Below are 13,036 nucleotides of genomic sequence, written 5' to 3' on the forward strand. Positions count from 1 at the left end.
TACAGTGGCATGATCATGGCTCACTGTAACCTCCACCTCCCAGGTTCAAGTGGTTCTCATGCCTCAGCCTTCTGAGTAGCTGGGATTACAGATGTGCACCACTACACCCAGTTAATTTCTGTATCTTTACTAGAGATGGGGTTTCGCCCTGGTGACCAGGCTGGTCTCGAACTCCTGGCCTCAAGTAATCCACCCACCTTGGCCTCCCAAAGGGCTGGGATTACAGGCTATAAATGTGTTTTAAGTAAATGAGGAAGAATGAATTAAAAATTGATAAATATCATTATTTTTAAAAAGACCAAAACGTCTAACATAATTTGAACAGATACACTCTCTTTTCCATAAGCCTACCTCTAGTTCCACCAATGTCACTAAGATCAACAAGCCAGAAAGTAAGATATTATAGTCTTTCAGCCAAAGAAAAATAAAATGTTAAAGCCAAGTTACGGATATTAAAAACAACAGTATGTAAACAGTGAAAAGGGGCCATGACATAAGATACACCTCTTCTAAGGTGTATGAAGGAAAAAGAAGTAGCGAGAGATCATATAACCTCAGCAAAAACAAAACAAAAAAAATCAGACGATTAAAAGTGAACGGGAGAGAACAACAGAATGAACTAAAAAAGTGAAGAAAGTTTGGAAATGCAGTGAAATAAAAGCAGTAAGAAAGCTGGAAAAATTCTGCAAGCAACAATTAAAGATCTGCTAAATTGAAACAGTATGATGTTAGAGATACCTCAACTGACATAGTTTTTTTTCAGCAAAGCTCCAATACCCAGGGGAAAACAAAGTAGTCATTTCTTTTCAGTAACATCTCAATGCTGCTGGGGATTTCTGCTCGGGCTGGGAATTGGAAAATTAAGAAAACTTAGAAGTCCAAAGTATAAGTGAAAATAAGTGATTAAGCTGGAAATGTTTTACCTAAGAATGACAATTGAGTTTTAAATGCCTGTTTAAGAGTTTGTATTTAACCTGCTCAGGTAGTCACTAGGCAATTTGTTAGCAGGCAAGACATGGTCACTATAGTATTTTAGCCAGATCCTGCTAGTGTCTATGTGAGTAATAGATCTGAAGCTACAAGAAGAGGTTTAGATTAGAGATAAGAGATCTGGGTGTTATCAGTTTATACCACAGTAGTCAAAACAATGATAGCAGACGAGATTGTCAAGAGAGACCATTTAGTGTAGATTTTTATCTGAAAAACTATGAACAGGTTTTAAGAAATCCATGGGGTGGGCACAAAATTTAAAATTCTTTTTTATAATTCATTTTAAAATCAAATTATTAAGCTAGTGTTTAATCACAAAGATAAGAGAGTAGTAAATCACTTGTTTCATTTTTCTTGTTTTTTTTTTTTTTTTTTTTTTTTGAGACGAAGTCTTGCTCTGTCGCCCAGGCTGGAATACTGTAGTGCAATCTCGCCTCACTGCAACCTCTGTATCCCAGGTTCAAGAGATTCTCCTGCCTCAGCCTCCCGAATAGCTGGAATTACAGGTGCCTGCCACCACAACCAGCTAATTTTTATATTTTTAGTAGAGACAGGGTTTTGCCATGTTGGTCAGGCTGGTCTCAAACTCCTGACCTCAAGTGATCTGTCTGTCTCAGCCTCCCAAATTGCTGGGATTATAGTCATGAGCCACCACACCCAGCCTCATTTTTCAATAATGTAAAATGGTCATAATTACTGTGAAAGAGTGCTCATTAATATTATCATTTGTTTATATCAAACTTAGCATAAGCTGGAAAAATCTCAAGAAAATCTGTATAGCCTTTAGCTTATTTAAATCCCAAAACAATGAGACACCAAATTTACAGGTTTTTTTTTTTAAGTCAAGACAATCTTGTCATCAAAGGATGAAGCCAAGGAAGCTAAAAGAGTACATCTCTATACTTGAAAAAAAAGGATGAGTTTGTGTCCTTTGTAGGGACATGGATACAGCTGGAAACCATCATTCTTAGCAAACTATCACAAGAATAGAAAACCAAACACCGCATGTTCTCACTCATAGGTGGGAACTGAACAATGAGATCACTTGGACTCGGGAAGGGGAACATCACACACTGGGGCCTATCATGGGGAGGGGGGAGGGGGGAGGGATGTCATTGGGGGTTATACCTGATGTAAATGACCAGTTGATGGGTGCTGACGAGTTGATGGGTGCAGCACAGTAACATGGCACAAGTATACATATGTAACAAACCTGCACGTTGTGCACATGTACCCTAGAACTTAAAGTATAATAATAAAAAAAAATGATGTGAGATTAAATGAGATAATGCATGAAAGCTTAGCAGAGTTCTGCTTTATAATAAGTACTCAATAAATACTGTGTTTTTTTAATTTTATGTGTTTGAAACCCAATAAATATTCATCAAGTAAAAAAAAAAAAAAGAAAACACAACTGCATAGATATTATTTATGAGAACGTGTGTTGAGAAAGGGTGGGAATTAAACAAAATTTACATTTTTCCAATCCTAAGAATTTGGCTTCAAGTACTCTAAAAATTAGCTTAGCCTACTGCCACACCTGAAAAAACCACACATATTATGATAAAGAAATGTGCCTAAAAAACAGTCAACATGCTTCTGCACTTTAGGACGAAGGAAGAAAATAGCATCAGACATTTACTCTGTAACCACTGTTATTTCTTCCAGTACTTTTACAGTATGGAGGTAATGGTACCTATCACTTTTCCCTTCAGCATGCAGCTGCATTTCTTACTATAAGCAATTAGTATTTTTTTCTGTATATCCAAAAACAGTTCTGATTTTGTAAATACCTTTAAAAACTTCAACATTCTTCAAAATAAAAAGTTTGAGAGGCAAGACTCAAAAACAAATATAGTCGTACCTCCTAGATACTGCAGGCTCAGTTCCAGACCACCGCAATTAAGCAAGTATTCCAACAAAGCAAATCACACAAATTTTTTGGTTTCCAAGAGTTGTAAGAGTTACATTTACATTCTGCTGCAGTGTATTAAGTGTGCAATGTCATTATGTCTAAAAAAAGGGGCACACATTAATTTAAAAATACTTTATTGCCAAAAAATGCTAATTAACTGAAACTTCAGCGAGTAGTAATATTTTTGCTGGTGGAGGGCTTTGCCTTGATGTTGACAGCTGTTGGCTGATCAAGGTGGAGTTGCTGAAGGTTGGGGAAGCTGTGACAACTTCTTAAAATAAGACAACAATGAAGTCTGCTGCATCCATTGGACTCTTCCTTTCACAAGAGATTTCTCTGCAGCATGGAATGCTATCTGACAGCATTTTACCCACAGTAGAACTTACTTCAAAATTGGACTCAGCCCTCTCAAATCAAGCCACTGGTTTACCAACTGAGTTCATGTAATATTCCACATCCTTTGTTTTCATTTCAACAGTGTTCACAGCATCTTGACCAGGAGTAAATTCCATCCTAAGAAACTACTTTCGTTGCTCATCCATAAGCAGTAACTCCTCCCCCATTTAAGTTTAATCATGAGATTGCAGCAATTCAGTCAGACCTTCAGGCTCCACTACTAATTTTAGTTCTCTAGCTATTGCAGTTACTTCCTCTACTCAAGTCTTGAACCTCTCAAAGTCATCCACGGGGGATGCAATCAACTTCTTCCAAACTCCTGTTAATGCTGACATTTTGACCTCCTCCCAAGAATCACGAATGTTCTTAATGGCATCTAGAATGGCGATAATAATTGATTCTCAATTACAGGTGAAACAGGAGGTTTTTGATGTACTTTGCCCAGATCCATCAAATGAATTACTATCCATGACAGCTATAGCCACATGAAATATATTTCTTAAATAAGACTTGAAAATCAGAATTACTCCTTGATCCACAGGCTGCAGAATAAATGTATTGTCAGCAAGCATAAAAACAACTCTAATCACCTTGTACATTTCCATCAGAGTTCTTGGGTGATCAGGCATCTTGCTAATGATCAGTAACATCTAGAAAGGAATCTTTTTTTTTTTTTTTTCTGAGCAGTAGGTATCAACAGTGGGCTTAAAATATTCAGTAAACCATATAAAAAGATATGCTGTCATCCAGGCTTTGTTGTTCCCTTTACAGAGCACAAGTAAAGCAGATTTAGAATAATTCTTATGGCCCTAGAATTTACAAAATAGTAAATGGACACTGGTTTTAACTTCAAGTCACTAGCTGCATTAGCCTGGAACAAAAGAGTCAGCCTGCTTTTTGAAGCTTTGAAGCCAGACATTGACTTCTCTCTAATTATGAAAGTCCAGATGACATATTTTTCCAATATACGGCTGTTTCACCTGTAATTGAGAATCTATTGTTTAGTGGAGCAACTTTCTTCAATGATCTTAGCTAGATCTTTTGGATAATTTGTGGCAACTACTTCATCAGCACTTGCTGCTTCACCTTGCACTTTTATGTTACGGAGACAGCTTCTTTCCTTAAACCTCATGAGCCAACCTCTACTAGCTCCAACTTTTCTTCTGTAGCTTCCTCATCTCTCAGCCTTCACAGAATTAGTTAGGGTCTTGCTCTGTATTAGCCTTTGGCTTAAAAGAGTATTGTGGCTAGTTTTGATCTCCTATACAGACCACTTAAACTTTCTATCAACAATGAGCTCTTTAACTTCCTCATGATTTGTGTGCTCACTGGAGTAGCACATTTAATTTCCTTCAAGAACTTTTCTTTTACATTCCACAACTTGGGCTAACTCTTTGAACATGCATTCCTCACTTGCCTTAATCTTTTCTAGCTTTTCTAGCTTTTGAATTAAAGTGAGAGACCTGAGACCCTTCCTCTCGCTTGAACACTAAGAGGCCATTGTAGGGTTACTAATTGGATTAATTTCAACAGGTAGGCCCAAGGAGAGAAAAATGGGGAAGGGCCAGTTGCTGGAGCAATCAGAACACATGCAACATTCATTGATTTTAAGTTCACCATCTTATAAGGGCACAGTTCATGGCACCCTAAAAGACTTACAATAGGAACATCAGAGATCACAGATCACCATAACAGTTATAATAATAATGAAAAATCTTGAAATATTGTGAGAAGTACCGAAATGTGAAAGAGACAAGACTTGAGCATATGTTGTTAGAAAAACGGTGCTGACAGACTTGCTTTACTCAGGGTTATCACAAACATACAATTTGTAAAAAATAAAGTATTTGCAAAATGCAATAAAGAAAGGGACAATGAAACAGGGTATGTCTGTATTGGCATTTTTCATAAAGCCTAGGCAATGTCTAGTAACACATTTGACTTTAATGTTCTCATGAAGAAAAGTTCCACAGGTCTTTGTGACGTGGTTTTCTACTGTTATGCACTTTGGTATCAAAATTCTCCTCAAAATCCAGAAAAAAATGGCCTACGTACTGCCATGAAAACTTCAAACAACTTCAGACACAGCGCCATGAATCATTTCAATTCGATGCAGAAACCAAACAGCACCTAAAGTCCATGCCCCCAAATTTTAATAATTTAATGAGTTTCCAGAGGTTAAGCTTCAAAAGGCCTAATTGAACTACTTATTTATTTAAAGAAAAGCTAAGTTTCAGAACAACTTCATAGAGCTCTTTTTGATATGGCTTATTTACAGATACTCTGACTATATAAATGAACTACAGGCCTTTCTATGCAAGGCCAAGAAGTCAATTTAGGCCCAGATGTTGCAAAACTATGAGGCAGACAATTAGAGAGGACAATTCTGTTCAATAATAAAGTCATTTGCAGGAAGCAGCATAAATGACAAGGAATGGTTGAATTTTCTCTAAGTGAAATCATGCCCCAAAGAGTTAAAGAAATCAATGACTAACATTGATTAACTGAATGACTAACATTCTTGAGCGTGCAGGATGGCAACTAAGAAACAACTTGTCCAAACACTGAAACTCCCTCTACTTAAGAGATAGAAGAACTGGCTGAAATCAGCTGGAACCAAGATGGCCAATGGAATCTACACAGAACCAGCTTGCTGACATCAGAGCCTGACTATCTACCATTTTTCATACTAACTACCCTAGAATTTGCTCATGTGACCCATGAGGTAGCATGATGAGATAACTGTGCATATCCAAGGACATTCCAGACCTCCCCTTTCCTTCCACAAACACCTACTAATCTCAGAATTCACCCCTACTGAACCTCTAATAAAAATACTGCCTTGAAACCAGCATGAGGAGATAGATTTGAGCTTGACCCCTGAGTCTTCTTGGGAGTTGACTTTCAATATAAAGCTTTTCTTTTCTCAAAAACGCAGCGTCATAGTATTGGCTTCTAGCACACTGGGCAGCAAGCCCCCTTTGCTCAGTAACACAAGCAGAAAACCGTATACATTGGGAAACAGTTTACTTCTGGTTCAGATAACCTGAGAAATCTTAAAATGAGGCATCAATCATAGAAAGATTACTACTTTGACATGAAAATAAAAGAAATTATGTGATTTTTTAACTAAAAATATCTTAGAGAATTTGGCATTCCTTGAAAATCTACTGTTATCTGGCAGAGTCAACAAGGAGAATTTTAATTTCTCTTGAGGCTACTTTACAGCTTTGTGAGTCAGAGATCTCATCTCTTATTGCCATTAGAATAAGCAGCAGAAATGAATGCCAAAAATGTCTATATTGTCGTATTTACTACAATTTCATTTACCTATTCAAGCTAAAAAGTAACCTGCTTTTCTAGTAAAACTAAAAATTGCGTACAATTTAAATTTAGTTCAATTCTTTTCTAGGTCATTTATTTTCTTTCTTACCAATGTATCAGACCTGTGTTTCATTTCCCTTACAAATCAGCCTAAACCTCAGGGTCAAACATTTCAACACATGCCTTATTTCATTCTTGACCCTTATTCATCTATACCACCAATGACCAATCCGGCACCAATCTAACCATCACTTGCTCTAATACTGCTATCAGGATGCCAAGAAGCATTATGGTAAGGAATATAAGCATACTAATTCCACAACACTACAAATTCATGAATCTCCTATTTACTTGGTAGGCTAAGCATAATCAGCAATCATTTTTTCTGTCTCTTTTCAATACTCTTCTATTGCCAAGCTTTATCACTAATTTCTAGAATCCAGTTCCATTTCATAATCAAGACTCTCATCAGATAGAATATTTCATATTGAAAAGTAGAACCTGTTAATTGCGGACCTAATAACTACCTTTCTAAAAAGTCCATACTGCAATTTTATACATCCCACCTCCTTAAAAATCATTACATATCAATAATCTCCTCTCGTATCTTCAAATTTGCTACCTTAGGAGTTTCTTCCTCTCAACTCAGTTTTCCTACACTTTATTGTCCTCTAAATTACCATACTCTGCCTCTTTTCCATTATTAAACACGCTAAATGCTCACTATTGCTTCTATACCACCTCCTATGCACTTAAAATAACTGTGAATTTCAAACGTACAAAAGTTTCAAGAACAGTACAAATGTTTCCCGTATCTCCATCACCACTTTTCTTCCCTCCCTCTCTCCATATAACATACACACATAACTCCATGACCATTAATCTTTATTCTGAACCATTTAAAAGCAAGGCTGCTGACTTGATACCCTATTACCTCTAAATATCACAGTGTGTATTTTTCTAAAACGTATTTCCCTACGTAAGTTGCGAAATCAATACTAATAACACTACCAATAACAATACTGGTAACAACCAAATCTACAGGCCCCATTCAAATTTTGTCAACAATGCTCTCTTTTCCTTTTTGGTCCACAAATCCATATACATTATATTTAATTGGCATGTCTCATCAGGCTCCTTCAATTTGGAATACTTTCTCAAGCTTTCTCTTTCATGTCCTCAGCAGGTTATAAAGAATACAGGCCTTACAATCTGCAGGATGACCCAAAACCTAGGTCTGTCAATGTTTCCTCATGACCAGATTCAGGTCATATTATCTTTTGCAGTAATTCCACAAACAAGAAGCTGTGTTTTTCTCAGGGCACCACTTCAGAGAACACACAATGTCAACGCATCCCAGAGCTAGTGAAGTTAACATGGTTACATTAGTATTTCCAAGGTTTTTCTCCTGTAAATTTGCAATGTTTGCTCTTTAACTGATTAGCATCTTTTGGGGACATACTGCAAGATCTTCAAACTAAGATCTTCTACTAGTCTCTACCCACTAATTTAAAAAAAAAAAAAATCAGCCACATGAATGAATACTTTGGAGAAGGGAATCCCAGGCAACGTCCTAATATAAGACTTTAAGTCACAAATGGGCTTCGCAAGTCTGAAGTACAAGGGATCAGTGTACCTGAAGTACAGTAGCAGAGAGGAACTTATCTTACAGATATTTGTATGTATTTCCCCTATCAGATGGTAAATGTTTTGCAAGAATGGACATTAGTCATTTTTATATCTCAAATTGCTTGATTCATTCATCATTTGTCGTATGCCTCCTGTATACATCAGATACTCTGCAAGGCACAACAGATCTAAACAATAACAAAGACAAAGACAAAGCTCACAACTTAATAGGAAAACAGAAATCTGTCATTGGAATGTAATAGGAAAATACAGTGTAATAGAAGCACAAAGTTAAGTGGCAGTACTCCACATTCAGAAGACAGACTATCATATCTTTTAACTGTCAAGTTTCAAAAGTTTAGTTTCTATTAAGTGTATTCAATTTTTCAATTCCCATTCCCTCTTCAGTGTACTGCAATCTCATTCCTATCTCTAATGCTAAACCTGAACAGTTTTTGGTCTTAGTCTGTTGGAGCTGCTATAACAAAATACCTTAGACACTTGTTAATTTGTAAACAGAAATTTATTACTCGCAGTTCTGGAGGCTCGCAGTTCTGAACTCGCAGTTCTGGAAAGTGCCAGTAGATGTGGTGTCTGGTAAAGGATCTCTTTGTGCTTCAAAGATAGTGCCTTCTAGCTGTGTCTTCACATGGTTCCCTTGACCCTCTTTTGTAAGGGCACTAATCCCATTCACAAGGGCTCCATTTTTTTTTTTTTGAGACAGAGTCTTGCTCTGTCACCCAGGCTGGAGTGCAGTGGCCAGATCTCAGCTTACTGCAAGCTCCGCCTCCCCGGGTTCACACCATTCTCCCACCTCAGCATCCCGAGTAGCTGGGACTACAGGTGTCTGCCACCTCGCCCGGCTAGTTTTTTGTATTTTTTAGTAGAGATGGGGTTTCACCGGGTTAGCCAGGATGGTCTCGATCTCCTGATCTCGTGATCCACCCGTCTCAGCCTCCCAAAGTGCTGGGATTACAGGCTTGAGCCACCGCCCCACCCACCCTAGGGCTCCATTTTTGAGACCTCATCTCCTAAAGCCCTCACCTCTTAATACTACCACATTGGGGATTAGGTTTCAACACAATAATTTTGAGGCGACAGAAACATTCAGACCATAGCAGTCATCAATTACCTTGACAAACCCAAAGGATGTTTTAGAGTACTAATCTCACTTTAGGTTTCTGCCTTTCATGAAATTATCATCTCCTGACTTCTAAGATATCACACTTTTTTTTTTTTTCCCCTAGCCTCTCAGGCAGCTTCGCGGTCTCAATTATTGACTCTTCTTTTATCTGCTTTAAAAGCTGAAGTTTCAGCCTTCTCATGTTAGATACATACGAGATAATGTATTCCATTTTCCAAGCTGAATGATTCCTAAGCTAAATCTTCTAACCTAAATCTCTGAGTTCCCACTGCCTACTGGGCATTTCTATTTGGCTTTCCACACAGATATCTCCAAGTCAACATGTTTCACCTTCACAAACTTCTCCCCTTAAATTCCTACCACAGTAAATTACAGGACTTTCTAAATCACAGAAGTTAAAAATATGTCATCCTATACTCTTCCATCTCTCTCCCAACATACAAATCAATCTCTCGAGTCTTACAAATCCTGTTTTTAATCTGTCAATTCCATCCCACTGTGACTGTTTAATCCCTGACTTCTTTTATAGATCACTGCCAGAATCTTTTTGCCAATTTCTCTGTATATAGAGTTAGTTTGAATCCATCTTCTACAATAATGCCAAAGGGTTCAATGAAAAGAGAAATTCTACTCACTCTTCTAACCAAATCACAATCATTAGCTCTCCACTGCCTTCAGAAAAGAAATCCGCTATTTAGCAGGTCACAAAAGTATCTTGATTTTGCACCACACCAATATCTCTAGCTCTTTATGATGAGCCATATTTATTCTATGCCATATCCATTAATACACAATTGCATGTTACATTCTCCCCCCAAGTCTGTAAATGCCTTTCCCTAAGTGTGCAATATCCAATTCAACTCCTAAATTTACCAAGCTGTTACTACTCTAGTCAATTTCCCTTACCATCTCCTACCACAAGGTTGGATTAGATACCTATCTCCTATGCTATCTCAGCACCTCGTATACCTCCTGTCAAGGTTTTATCACATTATATCAATATTGTTTGTTTACCATCCTTGAACTCTCGAAGAACAAATACACTTTCAATTCTATATCCCAACGGCTTAGAACAGTAGCTGGTTCATAAAACTCTGAAGTTCATTAAAGGAATGCATAAACTCATTTTCTTTATTATACAATATTTATTAGAATCAGAGAGACATTTTATGTTTCTGAAAAGGGGGGAAAACTCTGCTTTTTATAAGGTGTTCCATGTATTTTTGAGTGCCTTAGTTGTGAAAATTCATTAACTCTACTTTTCTCTGGTAAATGTTACTTAATGAAATGATTTAGAAACCAAGTAAAAAAACATTAAAAGGCTAAGAGAGAATTAGGGAACAAAATTTGACTTGGCAATTATGCTATTTCCCACCTTGGGTTTTTCTCATTAATATAATTGGGAAAGCACCCATTCTTAAAATACTACAGTACAAAATAATGATACATTTTCCTAATACAGAATATCAATTATCAATTACAATGATTTCCTTTTTAATTCTTGTATACTATTTATAAATAAGATTTTATTTGGATAAAAAATCAAAGATAAAATTTACTAAAATCTGTAAGTAGCAGCAGGGAAAATCTAATGACTGCTTACTGTGTATTTTGTTCAGTACTAATTATATGCATTAATTCACGTAATCCCACAAAAATCCTATGTGGTTGGTTCTATTATTAATCTACTCCCCTCTCTCTTTAGGAGATGAGAAAACTGGAGATTAAAGAGGTGACGTAATCTGTCAGTTTCACTAGCAGAAGTCGTAAAGCTGTGACTAAAAGCTCTGATGTCAAAGTTGATGCTTTTAACCACAGTATTCTATGCCTCCAGCTGTCCTGTTCAGAAAGGACTCAAGAGAATTAATCCCTTGGAAAAAGTTTTCAAATATATATACACAAATATCTTAGAAATAAATCTGCAAGGTCTTAAAATACCAATTATATAAAAAGGAAATATTGATTGGTCCATTACCAAATTGTTATCTCCAAAAATAATAACAGTATGTTCTCTCACAGGAGTGTTTCACTGGTCAATCATGATCTACTATCTTAAAGGCTGATTCTATGTATTTCCAAGACTGATTTCCAAAGGACTAGTGTCTAGTGTGTGCCTAGTGAAATGAAAAAAACACTCAGTGCCCATTTTATTAAAGAATAATATGAATAGTGGACATATGTGTAACCTACCACCACTTGAAGTGAAAATAATAAAAATACAAGAATTTTTTTAAAACACAGTGCCCTCATATCTTTGTATCTCTTATTATAAGGTAACATTCTGAAATCTGCAACTACAAATCACCAGTAAAATATTACAAATGAGACTGAATTTGGCACAATTAACAAATTCTATCACATTCTTAAAAAATAAACATCTTTAGACTTTTGGTAAGACCATATAAAATAGCACAGCACTACTTTTCTTCCCTTAATTGATGTGCTTTCAACTAAAGAAATAACCAAAAAACAGCTTCCTCTTCACATATTATTCCTGTTCTCTAAATCACATGCCCTTAAAAGAAATAATCAAATGTCTAGAAAAGGATAGCATTTTTTTTCTGTACAGAGCCGAATAAATATTTTAGGCTTTGCAGGCCATATGTTCTCAGTCAAAACTACTCAACTCTGCCGTTGTAGTGCACAGGCAACCATAGACAATATATAAACAACTGAATATGCCTGTGTTTCAATAAAATTGCATTTATAAGAACAAATAAACTGAGTTTGACACACAGGCAGTAGCATGCTGAACCCTGGTTCACAAAGCTCTTCCAGTCCGTACCTACCAGACTCATCAGAGAGCAAAAAGCACACTATTTCACTGTATTCTCCCTAAAGAAATTTCAGGAGATTATATGTCTAATTAATATCAAAACATGTAAAATGCTTCATAAAATATGACAAACAAATGCTTACAATCCCTATCATTTTTAAAGAAAGACTTCCTGCAAGGTTCTTTACAATGGCATAACTTTATATTGACCAAAATGTAATACAAAAACACAATGTAATGCTCCTTTTTCATTATTTTAATTTATTATTGTTTTTGAAAGAATTCTTTCAAACATAAGAAAAACCAAATTTACTTTAGGTTTTTAGAGGTGAATTTGAATATAACCATATTAAACTTGAATGGCTAAATTAATTTTCAATTACTATTTGAGAGCAAATTACTACTGTTGGTAGGCACTTCAGCAAATATAGAGATGCCTATTTTCCACTCTGAAAATAATACTTGATACAAGAGAAGGTAAAGGGGGAAAATACTGATGTAAGAAGTGATCTGCAAATGCCTGAGGTAGATTAGAGTCAAGGGAAAAGAAAAGTATAAAAATGCATTGCTACATCCTGCCATTTAGCTGTTTTACAGATGACTGGGTGTATGGATAGAGGAGAAGTAGTAGGTATAAATAGGTCTCAGTTTACAAGCAAATTCACTAAAAAGAGGAATCTATAATTGTCATAACTACGTAAAATTCACAGCTGTTCTCTTCAAAGACAGATAGGAAAATTTCCATTTAACTTCCATTTCAAATTTTCTTATTTCAAAAGAAATTAAAAACCTTCTGAACAAATGCATACCTTCAGCCCACAGGGTAGTGTTTAATAATAAATATCATCACAATAGTGTAGTA

General features: G+C 36.2%; 1 protein-coding gene across 9 annotated transcripts in view; it reads right to left on the reverse strand.

The window, feature by feature from the left end:
• Window positions 1–13,036, reverse strand: part of PHIP (pleckstrin homology domain interacting protein) — a 138,764-nt gene that overhangs the window by 89,239 nt on the left and 36,489 nt on the right. The gene's annotated exons all lie outside the window — the stretch shown is intronic.

This window comes from Papio anubis, chromosome 6 (genome assembly GCF_008728515.1).
Source record: "Papio anubis isolate 15944 chromosome 6, Panubis1.0, whole genome shotgun sequence".
Taxonomy (NCBI): domain Eukaryota; kingdom Metazoa; phylum Chordata; class Mammalia; order Primates; family Cercopithecidae; genus Papio; species Papio anubis.